This window comes from Athene noctua, chromosome 7 (assembly GCF_965140245.1).
Source record: "Athene noctua chromosome 7, bAthNoc1.hap1.1, whole genome shotgun sequence".
Lineage (NCBI taxonomy): Eukaryota > Metazoa > Chordata > Aves > Strigiformes > Strigidae > Athene > Athene noctua.
In genome coordinates this window covers 21644080-21671988 of record NC_134043.1, presented here as the reverse complement: position 1 = coordinate 21671988, position 27909 = coordinate 21644080, and the positions used below count along the sequence as shown (strand labels likewise).

At 36.7% G+C, this 27909-nt stretch overlaps 1 protein-coding gene across 5 annotated transcripts in view; it reads right to left on the bottom strand.

Annotated features, from left to right (window-relative positions):
- The window catches only part of B3GALT1 (beta-1,3-galactosyltransferase 1), a 219940-nt gene that overhangs the window by 151427 nt on the left and 40604 nt on the right, over nt 1-27909 (bottom strand). The window contains exon 2 of one of the 5 annotated variants that reach the window (XM_074911335.1): nt 23541-23609. The exons of the other annotated variants lie outside the window; for them this stretch is intronic. The gene's annotated coding sequence lies outside the window, so the exon portion shown is untranslated. The remainder of the gene's footprint in view (nt 1-23540; nt 23610-27909) is intronic. 5 annotated transcript variants of the gene reach the window in all.

The following is a 27909-nucleotide window of genomic DNA, read 5'->3' as shown; positions in this document are numbered from 1 at the left end:
GCACTATTTTTATCTGTTGGCTTATGGAACATTTATGTAGTTATGATTATTTCAAACAAAGATAGTATGTTTTCTTAGATCACTTGGAATGTTGACGCTAAATCATCCACACTACACGGATCCTTGCTTAAGGATTGCACAGTCTATTGTTCACTTCCTTTGGAGAAAGAACAAAGAACAGCAAATCTGATGGTAAAACAGCATAACTTCGGAGCAGCAGCCAGACGAATTCTGTTCTTTGGAACCAAAAAGCAATCAGTAGCCAGAACAAAAGACTAACATCTAGGTAACTAAAAGGGTAAAAGGACCAGGAGAAATAATGAATATTAAGGAATGGTAATGCATTACCTTTGGGGGAAGGATTTCAGAATGGGGTCCTATGGAATGCTTCTGGATATCTATCTGATAGATAGCAGGAACAGAAACATCCAAATTTTTAACCTTGTGAAATCTTTAAGCACTTTAGGTATTTATTTACATTCAGTATTATTATTTTCTAGTTACATATTTAAGTCAAGCCCATATCATGAATCTTATTAATATTTTTATTTGATTAATAATATTTTTTAAATTCTTGTGTGCATTGAAATGCTTCATTACAATAATATTCACAGAAGCACAAGTGCCAGATCCTGCTACCAGTTATCCTAAAGTTGCGTAGTTCACTTGATGGAGTTACTTCACTTGATGGAGCTATTCCAGTTGCAACAGGGTTGTTAAAAGTAAAGCTACATCATGCTTTCTTACCATATTCAGTTAAAAATTAATTCAAGTATTACATAGACAGTGTGGATTCTTTTTCACCATAACAAAGATTAAGATTCCATACAAGTACTCAAGTTCCAGGGGAGAAAAACAATGAAAATCATGTAAATTTTTCATTAAGGACAAAATTAAATAAACATTTCCTACCATAAATAACTTTTTTTTCACTATTTATGCATTATTCATCAATAACTAACCCATGCTAGGATTTCTACAATTAAAGAAATTTCAGGATTTGCTCATACATGTTCTGGAATTAATTAGTAATTCTCTTCTTTTTAGCACCTGTTGTCAAAATTATTTACAAAAACTGCATTAACAAGAACTATGTATTAAAATTCATGGGAGTGATTAAAGGATTTTCCAAACTAGTGTCTTAAACATAATATTAGCACATTACTTATAAATAAGAATTATTTCTACTTTAATCTGGGGTATATGCAGTTTGTATCAATTAGAGGGCTGATTCAGCCCCAGATTACTGACTGTTCTGAAGCACAGAAAAATTAACTGTTGTAGCCATTTTCAGAGTGTTGTGTTCTTCAGGTTGGATTCCTAACACAAGTCCTACAAGGATTTCCTGACAATAATGAAAGTTAATGGGTGTTCTCATTTTGGGGAGAGCAGAGGGGGAAATGAGCCTTGATAGCATGGAAATTGTAGGAATATTTATAGTGGAAAATTTAAGACCTTGTCACTTACCCCACTGAAAAGAGGAAGAGACAAATGCAGACAATGACAACCAGTAGAAATCCACACTGAGCTTCTGAGTTGATATATACTGATAATCTTTTTACATGGGGAGATGTAGACCTGCCAGCTAGACAGAGATGGCAGGCTATCTGTTAATTTGTGTAATACCTAGCTAAAATACATATATACAGAGGAAGGAAGCTAGGCTAAAGATGAACCCTAACAAGCCATATGTCAGGACATTGAAGAGAACAAGCTTAAAAGGAAACAAAATTCATATTTTAATTAGTGAATGGGGCTGTCTGGGGCTTAGGTGAATTTTGCAGCCTTGCGACTGCCTATGATTCTTCAGACGCAAACCTAAAACCAGGTTATGAAATGTGCTCAGCTGCAGCTGCCAAGAAGAATGTATGACACCATATGAGACTTTGACCTATGTTTACCCACAGACTTGAATACTTCCCTTTGCAACAGAAATGGAATAAAGCAATTTGAGAAAAAGAAAAGCTATCACAGAATGTAGTGTCATTTTAAAACACTGAAGGATTTGTGCAAGATACAGGCATTTGAAAAAAGCCTCACCTCTGTTCTCGGTGTGATTTACTTAGATTGAAATGTCAGGTTAAGACTTCACAAAAGAAAAAAAACCCAACTGCTATATAAGCAGGAAGAGGCAGGGCCTGCTTCACACCTCTAGCTAGCACCTTCATTCTCAAGATAAATGGGGAGAAAAGTCACCTAAAGCTAACACTTCCATAGCAATCTCCTACATTTTTTGCTCTACATGCTTTTGCACAGGTTTTCATACTCAGAAATACAAATTTCTGTTCAGAATGTTTAAGCACCTTTAATGCTGGTAATTTCGGTTTTGATGCATGTACAGTTTCCATTATCGAAACAATTTGATATGATTTGGCTTTCAAATTACACGCATGTAGCATTATGTTTCTTAACAACCTGACTACAAGATTATAGAAATGAGGAGGGCTCTTTCCAGTGTGACAGAAGATGGGTACACTTCTTCAGTTAATGTTTACAAGATTCTGTGTTTGCTAATATATTTATATTTTTTAAATTACTGTATTTCATTTTGACATAATGAATAAATTTCTCTATAAACACGTTGCTTAGGATGAAACAGTGCATCCAACTCATTTTTGCTCTTTGTCTTTTTTCAGTATTTTGATAACATGTCTAGGATTGTTCTCTCTGATTGGCCAGAAGTATTGCATTCTGGTCATTTCAATAATGATTTAAGAGGAGTTTTCAGTGAAATCCACAGAGTACGAATGTTTTGGCAGTAGGCAATATTCTCTCTTCCTGTGTGAAGAGCTTTGGGATTCCTTGTCTTATAATTCATCTTCAAAACCTAAAATATTACTTTTCATGGGCTAAGACTTGTTTCCTCAACTTTGTCACAATTTTGACACAATTTTACCTCTAACTGTTGCTTTCCATTCATCAAAGAAAAAAATACTCCCTACCTTTATACAATTGCACAATGATTTCAGTCATTTCCAGCAGCCTGCATAGTAACAAGATTGTCTATAGAAGGCACAAAAACATGTAATATGTGGAAAAATGCAGGAGTAGTAGAGTTTATCCCTAAGTTTACTTCCTTTGGTATTTGTTTGCTCTGTAAAGCTGATTTACAGATCTGTTTTCTGTTGCTGATGTTAATGTTTTGAGATGTCTAGCAAAAGAAGCAAAAAGAGAAAAGAAAATTTAGAAAGACAGAGAATCTAGAACCAAACCTCAATAAATACGTTAATCTGACCCTACATAGAAGGGAGTTTACATATCCAGCATACCTAGAAAAGTTAAATTGTGTTACAGTACCTTAATTTGGTTTTGTAAATCCTGTGTTCTGCGACTGTGCACTGGCATTAAATTTGAGGACCTTTTGATAACATACTGCAATAATTTGTAATAATTAAAAAAAGTTCATCTATAAATTTTTCCCAAGTAATACTAACCTTCCCAGCCTCTATATGTATGAAATTAGCATAAACTTTTCCAGGAAAAAAGTAGTCAGAAAATGAAAAATTAATATTTGTCTTAGAATATAGTATTGAAATGTTTGTTCACTTAAAATGTTCCCCTGTGAGTTCATCATCATCCTTTTCCTTTTTCTACTTTTCTCTAAAATCTCCTTACTGAAACTGAAAGTGCATTTATCATCTTGAAAGATCAGATGAGTTTTCACACAAATAAGTTTTCCAAAAGATACATTTTTCATACACCTCATACCTGTGAACTCTTCTGTATAACTCTGAACAGACAGGCATAATCTGGGATTACTGTTATCCACAGAACATCCTTGTGGCTTTCCACTTTAGCTCTGCCTGGAGTGGCCTTGGCCACAGATTTGATGAGACAACATAAAATTTGCTTCACACTAACACACCGTGGTTACAGTCACAGAAATATTGCAACTGTAGTTATAATTTCCTTCTACTTTAAGTTAATTTTAAAAAAGAAAATAGAAATAATTCAATGCTAATTGACATAGCACTTAGGGATGTGGTGTAGCTGAGAACTGTCAATGTCAGGTTAAGGGTTGGAATAGGTGATCTACAAAGTCTTTTCCAACTTAGATGATTCTGTGAATGTATGATGGAATTAGTCATTTCCTTAGGAGAGCTTAACATCGTAATTCTGAAAGTTATACCTCTTTTATTCATCGACACCTATAAGGAAGCAAATGTTTCAGCACTAAATATAGGCTTAGACACACTTGGCATACTAAAATTTTTTTTTCAAGGTGTGGCTATTATTATTCTCTATTTTTATCCTTATTTTAGTATCAGGCTATCATGCAAATATAATCCTTGTACACCCTTCAGAGGATATTTGCTGCATCAGGTCTTTGCTATTCAGGATGTCTCTGGCAAAACAAATAAAATCTGAAACCCATTCATGGTTATTCTTTATACTTTGATTCCTTCAGTAGTAACTGGTCAGGTACAGAATGAAGCTTGTAGGTGCATCACTGCCTTCATCTAATGGTAAATGAATAACTGATGTGTTTGCCTGAGCTATTGCAGATAATTTCTAGTATCCCATCTCCCTCTTGAAAATATGTTGCCTCATGCTCCACATTTTTTATCATCACTTACATTAGAAAAGCTATAGTGGTTGAAGATCTTGCTGCTAATATAATTTTTACTATACAGGACCTCTATTTGTCATCTGAGCAAGCTCGGAGACCCTGGAACAGTAACATAAGTACCTTGTGCCAGTTTCTGTTTCCATGTAAAGATATAAAAGTCTGGAAAGCCAAAATCTTCCAGGTTTCCCTTACCGCCTACATCGTAATGAACTAGGGAGAAGATTCTGGAATCCATTCTAAACATAACATTCTCGAAGAACAGCAATTACCACTGGAGTAAGTATCTTTTATCTCCTCTTTTCCCATGTGCTACTGAATCCTCTTGCAAGTAACTGGTTAGCAGAGAGCTTATGTCCTCTTCAGAGAGCGGATGCTGGCTGTATCAGTTAAACTATGATTATAGGACTGCTCTCCAAAATGTGTCATCAGAACTGACTTTGGAGTCCAAGGCATCTTTGTGTACAAAAATTCTTCTAGATTCCTCACATACCATCAAACCTTCTACTTTTGATGGATCTTGCAGTGTCATGCAGGAGAAAAGAGTACATAAAGTCACCCCAAAGCTTATGAGGCTTCTTCTAACAGAGCATACTCCAGATATCACATCTGCTAGACAGCTGATTTAAATGACTGTGGTATTACTGCAGAATTTAGGGGAGTAAAGTTGGTCCTTTCAGTTGCTCATAATTCAATATTCATGGTACTTTTTACTTCTTTTGGAATGTCAAGTGCTTGAAGTGACACAACAGGCCTCCAGTCCTAGTCCAGGATAGCAGGCTGCTCCTTCCTTCAGAGATTCAGCCGTCCGTGCATCCTGCCTCCTGAAGCAAGGCAGGACCCAAATGTTTTTTCTCTGGAGACTTGCTGCTAGGTCCTTCCTTTCAGGAATTATCTGAAATGATGTTTGGAGATGTGTCTATATTCTGTGTAGTTCTTTTTCTTAGTATTGATCTTTGGGTCAAACTTGTCAGTGCAGGGGTTGGTGTGAGGCTGCTGCTGCCTTTTTACATCATCATTTCACTCTTGGGCCCTGGCTATGTTTGTTTGCCTGAGAAAACTTTGTTCAGATGTCATCACATAGAGCAACAGCACAGTACAATTTGAAACAACTATCTCTGGAGACAGGACTGAGAAAAAATAACAGCAAATTGAGCATCTACATGAAATAAGTCTGTTTCCCCAATCTCAGTAAGTAACAAAAATAACTGTTTACAAGATAGGCATGGATCAAATCTAGACTGTTTAGCATTACTTGCAGCAGTCAGAGCAAGCTAACTGCTTTATCATATTTCACTTCTGTTAGTGCAGGTCATTTTATAAGTAGTATTATTATTGGGTAAGTTTTAATTATCAGCAAAATTAGACAAGCAGTCAGTGCAGTTGTGGGTTCCATATTACTGGGTTCTGTCAAACTACATTTGATGTCAGATGATTTACTTAAAATACTGTGACCTTGTATTCATGAAAACCATTAATATCGTCATCTCCAGACTGATGCATGACCTTAGAGCTAATTATATTTGGTATTTGATATGCTCTGAATGTCCAAAAAATACCTATGTACAAATATCTCACCTCTTGTATTTCTGGAATTTGTAATTGCTAAAGCCTGTTCTGATTCTAGTCAATCAACCACCATAATCTCCAATTTTACTCTAAACCAGCATCTCAGATAAACAGGCATACAAAAAATATGCTTCTGGAGATCATAGATTCTTGATATATTCTATGACTAGTTTATATTCTATTTCTCTATCCTAGAAATGATTCCTTCAGCCACAAAAAATGTACGTCCATAAGTCTGTCATGTTTGATTCTCAGTTTTGAGCTGCATTGATCTGATAACTCAGTTTTGTGCAACTGATGTTTTCATATTTCTTACTGGCATGTTTAAAATACACACTTTGAATCTGATATACAGCAGCCTTTTCATCTTTTATTTTGTTGTTTTAGCACTCGAGTGATTTTCAGATTTAGAAATCATCTCTGCCAAAGCTATGTCATATTGCTGTATGTGACACAGGTCAAAACTACAGTTTATGTCACTCTTGAAGATTTCTTCCCCACACCCAAAGCTATCCTATTAAGTGGGCAAAAAAATAGCAAGGATTAAGGTGAAGACTTATACAGAAGACTGTAAATCTTAAACCACCCATCTTCCTTTAATTCCCATCCTCTGTTGCCCTGTCATGGTGCTGATATTACTGATACGCTGTGCAACACTGCCCTCTTCCCGGTTCTTCAGATGAGCCACAGCATTGCAGTTGGGAACCTGAATGTCTCTTAGCAGGAGCAGAAAGTGGAAATGGATGGACAAGCTTAAGCCTCTTCCGAACAAAATCCTTGTACCTATGGTCTCTCCCTTGCCTATGGGAGGGTATAGGAAACCATGTGTGCATGCCCATTAGCCATCTGTTTACCACACTGAGGCATGCCAGGAATTGTTGGGCCAGCTGACCCCCACCTTGTCTCTAAAGCCAACTTTGCCCAATCCAGCAGTCAGTAAGTGACAAACTGATTTGCTGTGTAGGAGCATGTAAACTTAAATATATGCCATTACCAGTGACTACCAGGTTCTTTTTGTTTGACAGCTTCCTTCATCAAGGTCCCAGGAATTCTGAAGAAGGCTAGGACCTATTTTATTAAATACTGTGCTAATGTACTTAAATTTGCATTAATAACCTGAAGCTAATGGTGTGCTGGGCCAGCAACTTAATTCTACAAGATAAAGACTTCACTGTTCCAAAACAATGAAGTCATTCACTGGATATGGAACTAACCTAATTCTCTTAGATCAGAATTTAAATGATATTAAATATATTCTGACAGCACAGTGATAAAGAAGATTAAAAGCAAAGAGTGTGCAGAACTGTACAGGATGCATCCATCTTCATATTACTTTGGGAGGGTTTTTTCTTTCCCCACTGAAGCCTTGAGTTTAAAAAACCTCCCACAAAATTCAAATGGAAGGACAGGGGTTCAAATCTAATAGCTGACATTTGTTACTAATACAAAGCCCCTGATGTCGTCAGTCACAACAAATGAGTTGGATTTGTTACGCCTCATCAGTTAAGAATTTGGGCAGATTATATCAATGAAACAGCGACTAAATTAGTAGCTGGAATAATATTAATTAACAGACACTGCAATATGGTTTTAATTTTTTGGTACAGTAGATCTCCACACAGCATGATCTTGGCTCATTAATATGACTAAAATACCATGCTGTGATCCCCAAAATGTACAGCAAGTTTAGCCAAGTGCCCTTATAAACAGCAGAGATGTCATATACCAGTGTAAATAGCACTGTCAAATCCCTAGGTTTCTTTTATCTTTGACTGGGTTTTGACCATGGGCTGTTACTGCACAGGCCAAGGACAGATAGCTGTGATTTGTGCTTCTTCACAGCTACCTACAGCTTCCTGGACTGGAAAACTGCTGACTGGATGGCATCCAGCAGCCACCCAGGGCTGTGTTAGAATGGCCAGAAACTGGACAAGGTAATCATTAATCTGTGCCCACGCTGCTTGGGCAGCTATCAAGACTCGCTCATGGCCTGCCTGGAGCATTGAAGGAGCAGGATTTCTGACAGAGAGGCTCAGTGTTGCTCCCTCACAGATTTGAATGTGCGGTCAGGGCTTATGCCAAACAGTCAACCATCAGTAAAGGGCACAGCAAAGAAACCTGAATAGATGTGAATATATGAACACAAGAAAAAAGTTGGCAGGAGTCATTGTTTAGGCTTGATAGGTTTGTTTCTTTGCCCCAGCTTCCCACATACAATACTTTCTTTTAACCCATATCATGCTTTTGAATGCTTTTACTGTGTATATTGTCAGTGTTACAAAGGTTTCTTTTATGTATTGCTGTTCCTGTTGTTCATGTTCCAGCTACTATAGGAAACACCAAGTTTTCTTCCTGAAGTCTTTGGGCTAGAGAAAGCTGCAAATGCCTCAAATGCAGTGGCCTCAGCTCTCCTAGTAAGTGCACTGCTGTGCTTCTCTGTAGCATCCCAGGTAAGAGCAGATCAAGGGATTTAGGCCAAGTGAAAAGGCACAGCGAGCTGAAACTCAAAGACTTTTTTTGAGGCTGACCAAGTGTTTCCTTGTAAACTTGTACTGAAGCTTGTATTATACCTTTAAACTAGCATGCACTAGTATGCTCTATCTCAGCAACTGATTAAATGGATTCCAACAAGAAAATCTGGACATAGAGGTACTTTGGGCTTGAAGCACTCTTATGTGTACAGCAGGAGTTGTAATACCTTTTCTTGGGTGGAAGATAGAAAATAACTTTTCACAAAATGAAGCATATAATGGGGAACTCAGGATTATTTTTTTCCCTGAATGTATTAATTTTTCTTTTTTAAAGCAGTTGTAATAATAAAGGCTCTCTCTGGAGACATTCACTGTCTCTAAATCTCTGTCTTTAGGAAACTGTTCAGACGATTAACAGAACACTAACAATTACTTGTGATTCTTGATCACTATTTTTTAATAAAACAGCTCAACCTTTCCTTCCTCTCTCCCCCACTCCCCTGCCCCTGGAATTGTTTTTAGTTCATCTTAGCTTCTACTAATATAGTCTTTATATAAATAATTTACATTGTCCAGGTTCATGGAGTTTTGTCTTCCAGTTTGACTTTCCTAGGGAATTAAATTCCATATTAAATATGGAATAAATTCAGTTCATTCAACAATCTCAACAAGGTAGAATACGTAAAAGTGCAGCCAAGCTAAAGAAGTCTTCCTAATCTTGAGAGAACTGGTATTGTTCAGCCTGAAGAAGCGAAGGCTCTAGGGAGACTTTATAAGTGACCTTCCAGTACTTAAAGGGGGCTACAGGAAAGATGGGGAGGGACTCTTCATCAGGGGGTGTAGGGACAGGATAAGGGCTAATGGTTTTAGGCTGACAGAGGGTAGATTTAGATGAGATATAAGGAAGAAATTCTTTACTGTGAGGGTGGTGAGACACTGGCAGAGGTTGCCCAGAGCAGCTGTGGCTGCCCCCTCCCTGGCAGTGTTCAAGGCCAGGTTGGACGGGGCTTTGAGCAACCTGGGCTAGTGGAAGGTGTCCCTGCCCATGGCAGGGGGTTGGAACTAGATGATCTTTAACGTCTCTTTCAACCCAAACTATTCTGTGATTCTATGGTCTTATCTCTCCAAGTAAAGTTGTACTTTACAACTGAGTTGCACTGTTTAACAACACAAGTTGTTGCCTGCACACAGACCCTCACAGAAAGGACTAAGCTTTCCCTGGCAAACTTCAGCAAATGTAAAACCTATATGTATTTAATAATGAAATAAATGTGAGTTCATACTCAAGGAAAACCTTTACACGATGCTCTAACAAAACTGGGTAGATGTAAATCAAATTTGATTAATTTTTAACTGTAATTTCTGATTCTTGTTCCTGATTTTTCCCCTTGCAAAAAGGTATTCATGAACAAATCTGTCAGAATTTTTTGTTCTATCCATTTAGAAATCAGGTTTTACCTTCAAGATTTATACACTGTTACTAGCAATAAGATACAGTTCCTTATTTATACTAAAAAATTATTACTGTACAAAATTTATTAAAAAAAAAATTAGCTTTCTTCTTGTAGTTTATTATGAGTAAATTTATCTTTTCTTTGAGCTGATACTGTTGTATCCATATCTTGTAACAGTAGTGCTTAGACAATTATGTGATATAAACCAGTATAATAAAAGTAAACCCTGCAGGGTAGATTATTCTATTGGAAGTACTCAAAAACCTTAGTTCAACATGCATGAAAAGATGAACACCTCTATTTAAAAAAAATATTGCTTCAGAATAAGTATTATATTAAGTCACAGTTAAGACTTCTGAGGTAAATCCCATGAAAAATAATATGTTTAAAAAAAAACACAGCCCAGAACTTACAGGCATCAGTAAATCTATGTAAAAAAATGTACTTATATACACTATTCTGACAATGGCATGGGGTATTTTAAGACTCCTTTAATACATGAAGACCAGTAAGTAGAAAATTTAATCATAAAATTACATATTTAATCACTTTATGCAGAAGAATGACAGAACTTTACTGAACCATTATTACAGCTTTTAATTTGAAATTGCTTATTGAATGGACTAATTTTGACCTTTAGCCAAAGATAAAATTATTCATAAAAGCAAAAGGATAAGATCATCAGGTACAGCAATTTGTGATAGCTACCACAGGTCAGCAGAGCTTTGAAAGTTTATCACTCCTGTCTACTCAAATTAATTCAAGACATCTGGTTGGATGCTAGATGCTCCAAGAGACATAGTGTAAATGAAGTAATAATTTTACAGAGTGAATAATTTTCATCATTTTTCTAAACACTCAAGTTAATTGTAGAGTTCTGTATTATAAACACATCTGTTATTCTTAAATTTTGTCTATACAGTGAATCAATTGTTTGCTAAAACTTTAAATCTCTTATATTTTGCATATATCACTTCACTAGAAAAAGTGTACAGAAAACTGCAAAAAATTATTACTCTATCATTTTAAAACATCCCGCTGGCACAGCCAAGGGCCATTTTGTTTATTTTTGTTTGTTTGTTTAGAAAAGTTCTTTCAGGAGTCACTTTTGTGGATGTTCAATATTCAGTAAATGCATTTAATAAAGGCAATAGTGCTATGTAACTACAGTTATTATTCACCATAATAAGTCAGTTATGATGGTGTTCATTAGATGTGCACATTAATCCTTTGAGATTTACAGCTGAGACTTAGTAAAGGGGACCGGTTCTTTGTTAATCAGCAAATTTAAGAGCATGTAACACACAAACATGAGGAATGTACTGTCTCTTCTCAGTGGAGGTATATCCAATTTGATTTACACTTGATACCCAGAGAATGACTTAACATAACACGTTCACTTCATGCTTTAATTTTGCAGTGACTTTCAGTCTTTGTGATAATACCAAGTATCTCTGATGGGTATTTTTCTTAACTTATTCACCCAATAGGCACAAAATAAACACAGAATATCAGTTTTTACTAAATGATCTAAACTCCAAGCCTAATCTCTAACTTGTTCCGTTCCCTGTAATTTCCAAACTCTGATGTTCAGGCTGAAACTCCCAATGATGTTTCCAGTCTGTGCAAAACCAGGTAATCTTCCCCAAGGACTGCCTAGATGATGATTACATATTCCTACCTTCTACAGTTTATAAGAAACAACTTATTAGATAAACCCATAGGTGCCATTTTCTTTGCAATTCTTCTTATACTGAAGAACAGCCTGCATGCTTCTGTCCATTTCTTCTTCAAGATTATGGTTCTTTAATCATATCTGTGCTTCTAGTGCAGCACATTTCACTACAAAGACTAAAAACCATATTCCATGTATGGAATAACACACTGAATTTTATTTTTACGTTTTCTACTTAATTGTAATTTTGTATATAGAAAAACTTGACAAAATGGCTACCTTTAAAAGCTTAGTTAGGCCAGTGATACCTACTTATAAAACAGTATACTTGCCCATGGTATCTCTATACTTAGTCCTATGAAGTCTTTCATCAATACTAACCTAAATTAATCAGTTTAAAAATTAATAGCTGTGTCTCACTGGAGACCATACTGAATTTCACATCTAAGCACCATCTCTGTATTTCAGAGAAAGGACACAAATACATAGGTATTCCTAACTATACTGAATCCTCATCTATATATAATGAGTCTCAAACAATATGACTTTACATTCATTATGCTGTTATTACAATCTGTATATTCTTCCTCTAGCTCCTAAGACCTACACATTCTCCTAATGCAGTCAGTATACTTTTTTTTTAGTTTGAAAATAATTTAAATTCCTATTGTGTTTAACAAATAATACAATCTCTAGGGGTTAAAAACCCACTGTCTTTTGCCTCTCAGTTACGTTTGTCTGTAGTATAGAGGCAGTATGCACAGGCACTCTGTTCATATTAGAGAAAAACACTCCTAGATTTAGTAACCATCAATATAAAATTCTGAGGATGCACCTTCATGCTCCTATTCATTCATCACCTTTGTCACCTAAATAATATTCAAAGGCAAATTCAGATTTATTTCTAGTTCTAAACATAACTTCCATCATAGTTCAGAGACAAGCTGCACTTTTGATCTCTCTACTTTTCAATTTTCCCCCTCCAGTAAAATTTACACTTTGTGATGCAGCTGAAATTCATAATTTGTGAGGCACCCTATCCTCGCTGTACTGTTGTGCTAAGAGAGACTTCTTACTGCAGTCTCCGTTGAGTATCAGTCTTGTAATAGTATTTTTTACCTTCCCTCTATATGACAAGATACACTGTGCAGCCTACACACCTGAGCTAGATCTTCCGTGTTACCTTGCTCTTACAAGAGACAGATCTTGTAGGTTGCTCTAGGACATTTGTTTTTCCAGTGTTTACATGGATCCCACATTACCATGCAACCTCTGTACGATTAGGATAGCCTTTTTTACAAGTATTACTTTTTTCCCTGCCACCTTAAATATCTGCACACTGGCTAGTCAGTTTACTAGAACGTTTATTTCCAATTGATAATTTCCTTCTACCTGCCCACACATTATTTTCTTGATATCACAAAGTCACAAGACATTTTCATACCTCCAACCACTGATTTGTTTCCAGATTATTTTTTCTAATAGCCTCTTTTTAAAATTAGCTCTGCATAGTCAAATGGAGTAACGTCAAGCAGATAAATCAATGTAAATATACTTTAGTTACATCTTATACTACACTGTATAGCTGCATCTTGGCAGAAAAAAAGAATAAAAACTATATTTTGAGGAAGGTAATATATTCGCAGACAATTGTGAGGAAAGAGATTAAAAGCTATTAAATTATTCATGTTTGTGAAGTATTTGCTCAGTCCTACTAAATGTTACAAGAAATATTTCCAGTTTTGTACTCAGCAATTTCACATAACAGTTATTAGAAGGTCATGAACAGACAAAGAAAATCTGGCATGCAAAATATCCTTTGAAAAATACAGACTTTTTTTTGGATTACTAAAACATAGACTAAATGGCAGGGAGCATATATTCATTAGGTCCCTCATCTCTAGCTGAAATCACAGTCCTGAAATAAGTACCAAGTTTCTTCTGTGGTATCCACAGGGATTGCAAGATGCTTAGAAATGATTGCTACAGTAACCAGTCAGTAGGCAGCCACTTGCATTCACAGGATGGAAATGGAGGCCTGACATGTTGATACTTAAGAAAGGTGCCCATTTCCACTAAGGAGTCAAGAGTGCTGAGCATTGCCCCCAAGCTGGGTCTAAGCCAGGTATTGTACTCTCTCAAAAAAGAACTGAGAAGCTTCATATAGATTCATCCAATATTCAGAGCCATTAAGAAGGCGTGAGAAAAAACAGGTCCAAATTTAGGATTTAGATCTCTGACTAATCTCTAGGAGGCTTGAAATGTGTATTTTGTATCTGCCCAAATATCAGACTCCTGCCAGTGTACCGTAGCATTAGTATTCTGAAATGGACTTATGGAAGCTGCTGAACTTGGTATTAATAGCGAAATATCAACTGAAGACAGAGTTAGAACTTGGTCGTTTCCATACGAATCTTCCAAGCTTCAGGATATTCAGTATTCTCATCTTCCTTCTGAAAAATACTCAAGCACTTAAGGATTTTACTAGTAGACAGTAGGGCAGGCAAACATTTTAGATGTCAGCCTAGCAGGGACACTAGTGAATCCAACAGCCCTCTGAGTCTAATCCTGAGGCTGTGATATGTACACACAACATGTGGACTTCAGCGGCCTTCAGAACAAATCACTGTCATTTGCTCCTGAATAGCCTCCTCTGTCATCAAAAAGCCACGTTGTATCAAACTGCCTTGTGATGCATATTCAAGCAGTGCATGACTGTGGATGATTTTGGTACTCAAACAAAGCTGACACACAATTTACATGCACTGGTCCGGTCATTAAATTGTAGCCTAAATTGGTACCAGTTTTGGTGTCTCCTATGAAGTGTCTCTAAACAGGAAAAACCACTGCATTTTGATTATTTTAAAAGAACATCAAAATTTGGGTTTAGAATTCAGACTGGTGCAATGGTTCAAGTAATAGTTAAAACTCAGGGTGCAAGAAATGAAGCCTTCGGATAATTTCTCTTGAGAGGTAGAAGTACAACAACGGCTAGTAAAAGGAAACAGAGGAAGGCATACAGTTGTATAGACAGAGCTTAATAGGTAGATATTTTGGGATTTTGGTCTTGTTTTTCAGATAGTAGCATGGAGTATTTCTGTATGGGAAATACATTGCCATCTATTTTTTGGAAGGAAGATGTTGAAAGTAGACTAGTAGCAAAGCTGCCAGTATTATTTATGCAGGTGAATCTTGAGATTGCAGGTTTTCTACAGTGACATTTCATCATTCTATTTCATTACATACACAAAGCATCCCTGTGCTAAATGAACTAAGGTATAATTATATAAAAATTAAGATGTATCAGGACACTGACATACACATGCTGTAAAATGTGCATATTATCAGAAAATTACCACTTAACTAAATACAAGCTTTATGGATTCTGAGCATGAGTTCTTATTTTACTGGCAAAGACTCTTCTGGCATTCTCACTACTTTTAGATCTTCTGTTTATTGCAAAATATGTAGTCATCAGGTTAATATAAGGGATTACCATCATATTTGAGAAGTTGTGACAGTTTAGTGAAGTTCTCACTGACTGGAAAAGTGGAAACATAACCCTCACTGTTAAAAAGAGAAAGAAAGGAAGAACTGGGGAACTACAGGCCAGCCAGACTCACCTCTCTGCCTGGCAAGATCATGGAGCAGATCCTCCTGGGAACCATGCTAGGGCACATGGAAAATAAGGAGGTGATTGGTGACAGCCAACAGGGCATCGCTAAGGACAAATCATGCCCTGACAAATTTGGTGGCCTTCTACAACACGGTTACAGTGCTGGTGGATAACAGAAGAGCTACTGATGTCATCTACCAGGACCTGTGGAAAGCAGTTGACACTGTTCCGCGTGACATCCTTGTCTCCAAATTGGAGAGATATGGGCTTGATGGATGAACCACTCGGTGGATAAGGAAGGGGCTGGATGGTCACACTCAAACAGTTCTCGTCAACAGCTCAATATCCAAGTGGAGAGCAGTGACGAGAGGCGTTCCTCGGGGGTGGGTGTTGGGGCCAGCACTGTTTAACATCTTTGCTGGTGACATGGGCAGTGGGACTGAGTGCACCCTCAGCAAGCTTCCCAGTGACACCAAGCTGTGCAAGGAAGGGATGTGCCATTCAGAGGGACCCGGACAGGCTTGAGAGGTGGGTCTGTGCAAACCTCCTGAAGTTCAACAAGGCCAAGTGCAAGTTCCTGCACATGGACTGAAGCAATCCCAAGCACAAATACAGGCTGGGCGATGAGTGGACTGAGAGCAGCTCTGCAGAGAAGGACTTGGGGATGTTGGTTGACAAGAAGCAAAATGACCTGGAAATGTGCATTTGCAGCCCAGAAAGCCAACCTTCTGGTCAAGGGAGGGGATTCTCCCCCTCTACTCCGCTCTTGTGAGACCCCACCTGGAGCACTGTGTCCAGCTCTGGGGTCCACAACATAAGAAGGACATGGACCTGCTCGAGTGGGTCCAGGGGAGGCCACAAAGATGATCAGGGGGCTGCAGTACCTGCCATATGAAGACAGGCTGAGAGAGTTGGGGGTGTTCAGCCTGGAGAAGGCTCCAGGGAGACCTTATAGCGGCCTTCCAGTACTTAAAGGGAGCTACAGGAAAGATGGAGAGGGACTCTTGATCAGGGAGTGTAGGGAGAGGATGAGGGATAATGGTTTTAAGCTGAAAGAGAGTAGATTTAGATAAGACAAAAGGAAGAAATTCTTTACTGTGAGGATGGAGAGACACTGGCACAGGTTGCCCTGAGAAGCTGTGGCTGCCCCCTCCCTGGCAGTGTTCAAGGCCAGGTTGGACGGGGCTTTGAGCAACCTGGGCTAGTGGAAGGTGTCCCTGCCCATGGCAGGGGGTTGGAACTAGATGATCTTGAAGGTCCCTTCCAACCCAAGCCATTCTATGATTCTATGATTTTCTACAATAAGGAGTTATATTTAACTGGCATGTTTGTGTTCTAAGTAGCAGTTTGTTGTGAATTACTTTTAGAAAATGTAATTTAAATGAATAATCTCTTTTATGCCTGTTGTATTTTTTTGATAATTATTTTTGGGAAGAAAACCTCAGCCCCTTACAACCAGTATCAAAAGATAGCATTTATTGTTTAAGTCTTCGTGTATGTTACCTAACACTTGAATGTTAGCACAACATCAAAAAATAGTTGATTTTATGTTCTGTATCTTTCCCAAGATGAATGAGACAGGCAAATATTTCAGACTATAGACTGGCCAGTAAGAAGTTACTTGCAACTATTACTAACTCTTCTACCTGAGGTTATTCTTCTCTTTGTGGCCTCATTGAACTATTCTGTTCCAAAATGCTTCAGCTTATTTCCTAATAACACTCTTGTTATGCATTTATTGAGTGAAATCATGATACAAATATGCCAGTACCAGTTTTGCCAGATAAGCCAAGTTTAAATCAAGACATCTAGACAGCTACCATAATTTTTTCTTCATTTGCTATCCTGAAATCTGTGTATCAGAGTTCTCAAACCGGTTTTCATTTTTCAAGCAACTAAATTCATACCACACTACATAGCTTATCATCTAGCTTTCCTGCTGAAGAACAAGCAGTTTTCCAGTTAGCTGCAATCTTGTACCAATCTGGTATATATGGTGCTGTATTATGTCTGGCCAGTCAATGCTGTCTCAGTTAAGAAACAGGAAAAAAGACTTTACAGCTACTATACTCCATCAGTTTTTCCAGTGACTTAAAATTGTTCTCTTTTAATTAAGTAAATTGACATACTGATATGAAAGTATATCATTAGCTCATCTTCACTGCTACATGCCTTTCTCTACTTTTTATTTAACATTTGACAAAATCATTGCTGTATGTATCATAGGGTTCCTCTAACCAACCTGCCAGCCAACTCGTATCTTTCTGTTGTCACCCTCAATAGCTTTATGTGCTAGAGTAATGAAAATGAAAGAAACTTCTGTTCATCATCAGAATCCTGAGGAGTCTCTACATAGACAGGAACATTTAATTTTTAGGCTTTGTTTTAGAATAAATGAGTGACAGAAAAGTAATTGTCAATAGCGCAAAGGCAAACCTAGAAACCATTCACAGGAAGGCCTCTGAAGAGAGAGAGTTTGGGTCATGTACAACATTAGACAGAGGGGGGATATATGGATTCCAAGAATCACTCTCGCATGAAAGCAACATAATTACAGGGCCAAATTTCCCAAAAGGCCAAACTCATCTAGGTCTAGAAATTCTAGAATAGATGCAAAGATTACTAAGGCATTTTTGGAGTCTGAGAAGTATTACAAGCTCTAACAGTAGATGTAGCCATCGTACGGTGCCGCAAACTTTCAACAGTAAGCAGAGATAGCTAGAATTACCTTTCGTTCTGGTAGGAACTGGTGAATGTCAGCTTGAGGCTTCTGTATTAAGCTACTTTGTCTAATGCTATTTTTTTTCTGAAAATAATTTATTTTAGACTGACAGAGGTAAATAAATGAAGAAACTACATTTGCTTTACTTCTTGTCTTCTGGTGTTATATGATGCAGTAGCATTTGCCACGTGCTGGAAGAAAATGCGAATGAAACCTGAATCAATACCTTTTGTTGTTACTGATTCTCTAGTATTTTTGTTGCTTACTGTGAGACATAGAAGGAGTATGAAAAATTAAATCTTGCTTTTAATGAGGTGATATTTGATTCTAAACGCTTTCATACTGTTGCAGTATCAGACACAGTAATATTTTAATATTTAATTAACTAAATTAGGTAAATGAGGAATGTAATTAAAATGCTAGTCTCAACCTCTAAAATAATTTAAAAAATTAGAGAAGCGATGGATCAGTTCACACACTTTACAGGAAACAATGAAAAACAACATTACTGTCTCCCACCTAAATAGTGAGTCAGCTGATTGCAATATTATTTAATCCTCCATATTTTTTGTAGGTACAACACTGCTTTCTTTTGGGTGGCATTGTACTCTCTTTAAATCAAGCTAAAACAAGACAGGGTTTCGATCAGTTCCAATGACATGTAGCTGAAGTTCTCAACTTTGTCTCAACTGAGATCTCTTTTTTCAGCTTGAGTTGTCTTGTCTCTTCAGTCAACCAAAGAACTCCACTCCCCTCTGAAATATGGAAAGCATAAAATCACCCTAATACCCTAGTTTACCACTCCATCGAGCATTATGACTCTTTGGACTAAAAGCCTTTGAGACATGATGGGTTTTTTTTGTGGTTTCCAGTTAGCTAATTAGCTGCTAGTGTAGATGAAAACACAGTTGAGTGCATATCCAACAACCAGAAGGAGCTCAGCTCTTGGAAAGACCCCTTCTTTCAGCCTGACTTAGCCATTTGAGAATTCAGTTTTGCTGATTATTTGGTGGAGTCATAAAATCCATGGTAAATAGAATTGTTACACTTAGTGCCAAACAGGGGACACAGAACTTCAAGAGATTTTTTCACTTCCCTGCTAATTTACCTGAAGAAATAATTTTGATAACCAGGAGCTGGCAGTGTTACCCTCACTAGGCACTCTCAGAGCTACATACTGCCTTGGAAATGGATATAGAAAAGTGGTTTACCCATTGTAGGGGTCCACTCTTTGTTATAAAATAAAATAAAATAAAACGTAACAGACTATTTATTTTAAATTGACGTTATTTTGTTAGCTTGCAGAAATTATGGTCTCTTTCAAGCTTGTAAAACCTATCACCTCTGTAGTACTAGAAATTATTTATAGAACTTGTGAACCATAACGAACATAATTATCACACTAAATATATACCAATGTATTATATCATAAAATAGTATGCAATTAGCATGTGGATTCCAGCAGTTTGTTTTAGACTTGCATTTGCATGGTTTTCAGAATAAAGTCTGCAAAGTACAAACTTTTCTTTAGCAAACTGCCAGCATACATACATAGAAGTTGTTGCCTGTTATTTGTCATCTAGACATTGTCTTAAAAAATAGGCCCTGAAACAGGGCAATAGTCCTAGGCAACAATTCAGCATTCTAAAAGGGCACCTGTTAATAAGAGTATCTGGGTTTTTTTATGCATATATATGTACATACTAAAAATACATAGCATATACATATGTATATTACATATATATGCAAGTCTTATGAGGAGAAGCTGAGGGAAGTGGGGTTGTTTATCCTGGAGAGAAGGAGGCTGAGGGGAGACCTTATTGCTCTCTGTAACTGCCTGAAAAGAGGTTACAGTAAGGTGGGTGTCACTCTCTTTTCCCAAGTAACAAGTGACAGAATAAGAGGAAAAGGCCCAAGTTGTGCCACGTGAGGTTTAGACTGGGTATTAGGAAAATTTCTTTGTTGAAAGGACTTGTCAAGCACTGGAAAAGGCTGCCCAGGGAAGTGTTACCATGGAGGTATTTAAGGACGTGTACATGTGGCACTTAGGGACATGGTTTAGTGGTGGACTTGGCAGTGTTGGGTGAACAGTTGGACTTGATGACCTTAAGGGTCTTTTCCATCCTAAATGATTCTATGATTCTGTACACATATACATATAATATAGATGTGTATATGTATATGCATACGTATATAATATATATAAAAAACACTATTTAAAGATTCTCTTTAATAGAAAACTTCACTACTTCCTGGGGAGGCAAAAATTTCTCTATGTTACTCACAGGGAAGGTAAACCAGCATAGGATGTGACCTACATGAACAGACAGGAATAGAAAGATAACCTATATAGCAGGTATCCACGTTTCACTGAAAATTAAGAATGTCATTACCACCTTGTTACCTCCCCATTTCTTCCTGAGTCTTCCCACTGACCATGCTTTACTTAAGAGCTCTCTACTGCTTCCCCTCATTCTCCCATCCCCTTTTTTCCCCCTTTGAACTTTTCTGTCTGTTTCTCTTTGACTTCAATTTTCCTTAAAGGATTCAGAATGGTAGCAGTGAACTTTTAACCACTGACATTCAAACAGGATCAGAATGATGTCAAAGGAGTTCACACCTCCCTACCAGTATGTGTTTATAGAAAACGACTTGACTTCTGGCTTCTCAAAATGTAAATGCTTGTTACAGTGGGAGAAATATGTCATAAAAAAGAGATACTAAAGAAAGCAGGAGTCTTTGCCCTCCCCCCCTTACTTCTCATGCAGTTCACCGAAGGTGCCACATTTTACTTCACTCTAAAACCTCAGGCTTTGGTTTAAAAAGATCTGGAATATGAAATTTTCTGTGTCCTGTCATCTTTGGGTCATCCAGGAGTGATCTGGGATTTTCACAGATGTTATCTGTAGAATAACTAAGGAATACTGAGCACTGTATATTAAATTAGTGTTAGTGTCAAAAGAAGAAAAAAAAAAAAAAAAAAAAAAAGCGCCAGATTCCTCCCTTCCCCAGTTTTGTCAGGTCAAAAGCAATAGTTTTATGCTTGGTAATGTGTCTTATGTCATTCATTATCAGTTGCATATAGACAAACAAAATAGGACCTTGAGAAGCAAACCATAAAAACTGTGTATATATGTAATTTTACTGTTCATACAATTGCATTAAGGGACAAAAGAGAAAAAAAATTGTCTGTGTAAAATAATGAAGTTAGCCAACGTAAGAAAGTTCGTAAAGAGTCAAAGGGTGCATATAATGTGGTTTCTTTCTGACATTTGAACAAGTGATATTTCAGTAATCAGCTGATTCCAAGGCATCTGAGCTTCTCCTGTAACACCCTAAACTGCTGATGTGTTGATTTGAGGAAAGCATCATTGTTACCATCATATTCAGGTACCATTAACAACCACATTTTCAGGCAACTGTGATATTTCAAAAGAAATATCAACAAAAAGAGAAAATACTTCCTTTTTGTCAGGATGTGAGAACGTTCAAATTCCATTTCATTTGCCCCCTCAGAGGTTCTGATTGCCTTTTCCACAGCTTGACCTCACCTTACTCTTTTCCTCACAAATTTATCTTCTCACATAGACACTATAAAACATAGCCATATTGGTAACATTACCCCAAGGATCAATTGGTATTTACTTAATTTGCATGTAACAGAATATCTGTGAATATTTAGTCAGACTACTTATTTAATGGAATAATGAATTATTTATCCATTCACAAACACAGCACTGCATTAATCATGGCCAGACCTATTTTTGCAGTGTATGAGTGATTTTTTTTCAACTCTTAAAAGTTTCTTAAATTAAAATATATTTAATTGATGTAATTTAATTTGGGTAGTTACAACTTGTAAACACTGAACTGCAGCTCTACATTAATAATTATGGAATAGCATGTAGACCACTTACAATCTTGTTATGGTGTAAGTGCCACTTTTCATTCAGCCAAAAATATTCAAATGCGACATATTCTTTTTCTGTTGTTGACGTTAGCAGATTTAAAGCATTTTCTGGTAAGACCTTGAATGATGAAAACAAAGGGAAAAAAGACTAAAACTAAGAGAAGGAGCTAAAATGACAAATGTCCTTGCCTACTGATATACCCACAAACTGAACTATTAGGATATGATAACTGGTAAAGAAGAATAAGTTGCTATATGATGAATATTGAACACAGGAGACTGGGGAACAAAGCTGTGAAGAAATTCTCAACCAAGCACTCTATGTAACTTTCTTGTAAATCACAATTTAAAAGTTCCAAATAGCTGCCAGCACTTTCTGCCTTTGTGTAAGTAGCAGACACTTGTGGAGATAACACTGTTCTAATTCAGCACAGAAATAAATCATCAATTTGTTCAGTTGACACCCCTGGCATAACACAGAGGTAACATTACATATGCCATCTTTCCCCTAGTTTCTTAGTAGGAAACTACAAGAGAAGTAACAATATCTTTGACATACACAGTTTTTGAGTGTGCTCTGCCTATGAATCATAGTGCAAGCCTGAACAATACTACCAGCTGGTGCAAGCGTATGGACAATGGCAGGTAGTACTAAATTCTTCAGGTTTAAAATTTAGAACAAAGATTGATGATGCTGCTTTCGTTTTCTCTCTTCCTGCATTTTTCAGAGATTTCATGGAAGTTTGTGCATAACTTTACGAAACCAATTCTTGAAAGTTCAGAAAATTCATTAATAATTTATTTTAGCATCTTAAAATGAGCGCAAATGTTGACAATATATTGAATATTAAAATTTCTCAAGCATTTCCTGATTAGTATTATTTTAATAGCTGTTTTTACAGGTTCTACGTTATATTCTGTTCCTCCTATCCCTTGGAAGACAGCATGTTTTCTTGAATACATTTATTCAGCACGTCAACTATGTTAAAACTGATAAATTTCATCCTCTCTTCATTAATTCCTATAATGATTTTCTCCTTGTATTTCTCCCCACACCCCTTCAATCCATTTATAAAAGCTTTATTCCCATACTGCCAACTGGGAAAACCATTAATGAGTGGAAAACTCTAGTAAGAGGTTTCCTATTTTGTATCAAGGTCTGCTAGAATGTTCTTTGATGAGTACAAGGACAGCCACCTGAAGCTCTGGCACTAAACTTTCAGGTTTTACAACTGGATTTTACAAAATCCAGTACCACCTACTAGCTTTGAATGATGCGGCAGCTTTCACTCTGAGAAACACAGGAGTTGATACAAAGGAGTTTATATAATAAAGATTAGATATACATTCTCCAAATATTCATAAGTAGGACACTCTAATTCAGTAACCTTCAAGAGTTACCACTGGATTTCTTGATGCTACTGGTCTCCAGTCTAGAGTCTAGCCCAGTACTGCAGCACCACAAAACCAAATTGAAGGAAGAATTTACTTTAGAGGAACAACTTGCATAAGGGAATTCAGCATTCTTTCTTGGTAAGTCTAACAATTCGTTCTACCTGACTTTTGCCTTTTGTTGGTTAGTTTCTCTTTCACATGCCTTCCCCCATCACCAAGTCTTCTGTATCCTGAAATAACAAACAGCTTAAATTAATCTAGAGTTTTAAAAGTTATATGAAACAGAAATTACCTAATAAGGGCATTTCTTTTTGCTTTTTAAATTATTTCCCACAATTTTCTAGCAGCAGAAAAATATTTTCTAGTAGTCTCTACTTCTCCATGGAGGAATTTGACAGCTCAAACTCCAGCAGAGTCAAACCATCTCTGCTCCAAAGATATCAGTTTTACACCTGAATTCTTATCAGTCATCCTGAGAGCCATCCTGAAATTATATAATAAAGATTAAATTAATAATACTCATGAAATACTAATTAAAATAACTTCTGTTACACTTGAAGACAGAGTAAAAACCCCTGTGGATGGCAAAGAAAATGCCAGCTGGTCAATGAAATCATGTAAACCCTATTTTAAATATTAACCCACCAGAGGAAAATCAATCTAACACTGGTTACATATTACAAATAAGTGTTGGCTTTTTTTAAACATAATTTTTCTGTTTACCATTAACAGTGGTTATGATCACAAAGCTGCTATATGCAGTCTGTTTGCACTCAACTCTTCATAGCATAATGGGCAAATACTGACAGACTTTTATTATTTAATTTATAGAAAAAGAAGTTTGTTGAACAATTTTTGCAAGGTATGTGAAATAGAGAGAAATTATGGCTAGACGTACCATATGAACTCTTCAGGTCTCTAAATGAAAATCAAAACTGTGATAGGAAAGTAACATGTTGAAAAAAATATCTGTCTCCTTCTCTTTTTGGAGCATTGGCTATTCAAAGACAGAAAAAGACCATTTTCAGTAATGAAACTAGAAAATATATTGTGCTTAATATGATCTACTCTTTGCACTAAAAAAAAATCAATAGTATTAAGAAGCAGAATAAATCTCATTATTGATTTTTTAATAATTTTATTAATAGCTCTATATAGCGTAGTGAAACTTTTCTTTAAATCACATCCAGCATAGTTTAGTCACAGGACTCAATTTTTACCTTTATCTGAAACATGGGACTGGTATTTCATTTATACTACAGTAGTTTTAAATAGAGGCAAATGGGGATGCCTAGAGATTCAACATGAATGTTATTAAAATACATTATTACTAGCGAATGATAACAGTTATGTTCTTTCTAGAGATATGAGCCGCAAACTTTCATGCCTGACCTAATTTAGCAGTATTTCATTAAATGAATCTTAAAAAAAGCGCCATTTCTGTAAATTCACTGCTCATGTTAGAAATCTCAAGAGTTCTCATTAACAGAAAATTACGTTCATGTGATCAAGAAAGCTTTTTGTCATCCTGCAGATGAACTAAGTCTGCGTGGAGTCATGAACTAATTTGAAACTATTTGAAAAAGCAGCTAAAACAAAAAGGGGCTTTCTTCTGATGAGTTCTTACTAAAAAAAAAAAGGAATATCACTAAGAAAACTGATTATTCATGTGAATAGATAGTTTCTATGAAAAAACTGTAGCTATCAAAAAGTTCCTGACTTAGCACTGAATGTGGTCCATAGGTGCCTGAAGCAGAACTAGTTCCCTTGCTGCACAGTATTTGTTTGACACGCTTGCAACTCTCAGAGCAGTCGCATAAATTCTTCCAGATGCAGGGAAGGCCTCTTAATTTGTACATGTGAGTGGAAATCTGCATTTTTTTTTCTATTATTAAAAGCAGGTTGGCATATCATGAGGTGCTGTAGAGTCAAGTTGATTTCCTGCTTAAAAGTTAACTGCTATTAGTAATATATACAAATGTAGATAATTATATATACTTCTTATGTATATATATCTTTGGAAATATATACTTTTTCATAAATACACATTATATATGTATCCATAAAAAATAAAGGAGACAGACTTCTGCATAAGAATAACTCATTCTCCATATATATGGCTGGCATATCAGCCATAACTGTATCTACTTGATCAGGTTCAATGAGGAAGTGGTTAAGACTGTAAACTGTTGGTGAAGTCTGTTACACACTTGTTACACACTTGTTATTTCAAGTTAAAAGAAGGGCAGGGAGAAGAAGAGATGTTTTTGTGGCTGGCTGGTTTTAATTTTACAATATTTCTAAAAAGTAAATCCTTCCAACTATATCACAAGGTATTATCAGCAAAAATTACTTTTAAATGGTACATCAAACCCCAAACTGCTATCTTCTCAAACAAGTCATAATTTTATATAATGAAGTAGTAATCAATTCACTTCTCATCACCTTATTAGCACAAAAATTAGATTAGTTATTGCCTCACTTACAGACGCTGCAAAGATATGTCCAGTACATCCTAAATCAGTGGTATTACTGCTGCCTTCCCAGTAGGCTTTGCACAGATTTATTCTACCATAATCTGTTAAATGCAAAGCATTCCTTCAGCATGTGTATTTTACAGATATTGTTAAATGTGTGCTTCTTACTGAAAGCTGCATATGGGCACCAGCTATTTAATTCTTTTACTTTTTCAGATCATTCTGTGCATCTATTCTAAGATATTCAAGATAAATCCTATGGTAACTTTTAAGGAAAAACATCTATAGTCTTTACTCAGTAACAACTGCAGAGTCAAACCTCATACTTGATTAATCTTAATGCTTCCAAAACTGGAAGCACTTTGGCATGCCCATTGTGCTGAACATCCCTGTCCAAATTATACATTTGTAAATATTTCAGTACTGCTTACCATTATTTCTAATGTCCTTCCTACAGTTGATGCCAGTGGGTCTCAAGAACAATAAAACGTCCTAGGGTTGCAGGGAGTAATAGCAGTGGTCCGGAGGTGGGCCTGAGCACTGGCTCCATACTCAGCTAAGGTCTTCTGAGCTGGGGACACTGGGTTCTCATAGGTGCATGCTCCTAAATACAAAATCAGTTTCCTATCTACTTTACACAAAATATGCAGCTGCTATAACAGATGGTGACCTAGTAAGAAAGGTTAGAAGAAAAAAATCCAAAATAATGATGTTGGTTGCAAAATAAACTACTCAAATCAGGAGAAGGTGGAACTGCCTTGCAAGGGCAGTTCTGAGTTTCTGAGTAACTACTGATAATCAGAAAAAATAGCAGAAGTCGAGGAAAATTACTTTAATGTTTCTAAGTACAGCAAAATTAAAATCTGAGTATTTATTTTTGGAAAACATCATAGCTAGTTTAGACTAGATTGTGATGGAGCCAGTTTACAACCATCTTAGACAGATGTCATTAAGATAACAATTTTCCCTCCCTTTTCTTTTCTCCAATACACGGTATCTGCTGATTCATTAGAGGCAGATGAGGTCCCCATCACTGCAGTGACTGGAGGCAGCAGACATGCCCAACAAATAGATGTAAACTAAGAATATGCTATCTTGACAGAAAACAGAATAGTTCTGCAAGAACAAGCAGTCCTGCAACCTGCAAATCTTATGAGCCCTACTATATTCTGAATTTTCATTTGTAGTATCTCTGCCCTGCATGGACTCCCTGGCAATATAATACAGTTCATACTGCATCTTTTCACTCATTAGTGATCCTAACCCCTTATCTTTCTCCTCTACCAAAATGCTTCTTTCCCTGAAATTTGAGGTCTGTAGTCTTGTCTGTCAGGAAAAAAAAATTGATACAGTCCAGGCCAGCTCAGGTCCAACAAGGTCATACCAGCTCTGGGGTGCTCACAGAATGTGGCTCCTGGAGAGGTCAAATAGGACACAACTTGTGTGGTAATGTACTGAAGTGAAGCCAGTTTGAACTTGCCTGCCATGCCCTACTGATTCCGAAATGTCCTGCTGCGTCAGGCAGACCCAGATGCAGCACCTGACCTGGCTCCATGTGTTTGAGCAGTGTGCACATTGAGCCGTTCTGGGAGAGCCAGTTACGGGTGGCACACCAAGCCTCAGAAGCAGTGCAATTAAATTCTTCCTCAATCTGGGAAAGAGAGCTTCTTCCAGTCTGTTTTCATTGAAGGTAATGGAGTGTTGACTTGATTTTAATGCTTCAGAAAATATTTTTTCCTCTTACTGGAAACACTGTAAATAATATTACAACATTTAAGCAATCTTGGATGTACAAATCTTGCCAGTTCCAAAATGAGATAGTTGGTGCACAATGAACATTACGAACTTTTTCAAAAGTTTCCATAAAAGGCAATTTAATAATGTAGACATCTGTGACTTTCTCTGAGAAACAGGTTTATCTTTAAAAATGATACTGCAGTACTTATTGTCTGTCTCTGTGTAACTGAGAAGCACTTTAGACAAATGTTCTATTCTTTCTTTAGCCTGACATGGGCCTTACAGGAATAATGTTTGTTTTATAAGACAGATGTGA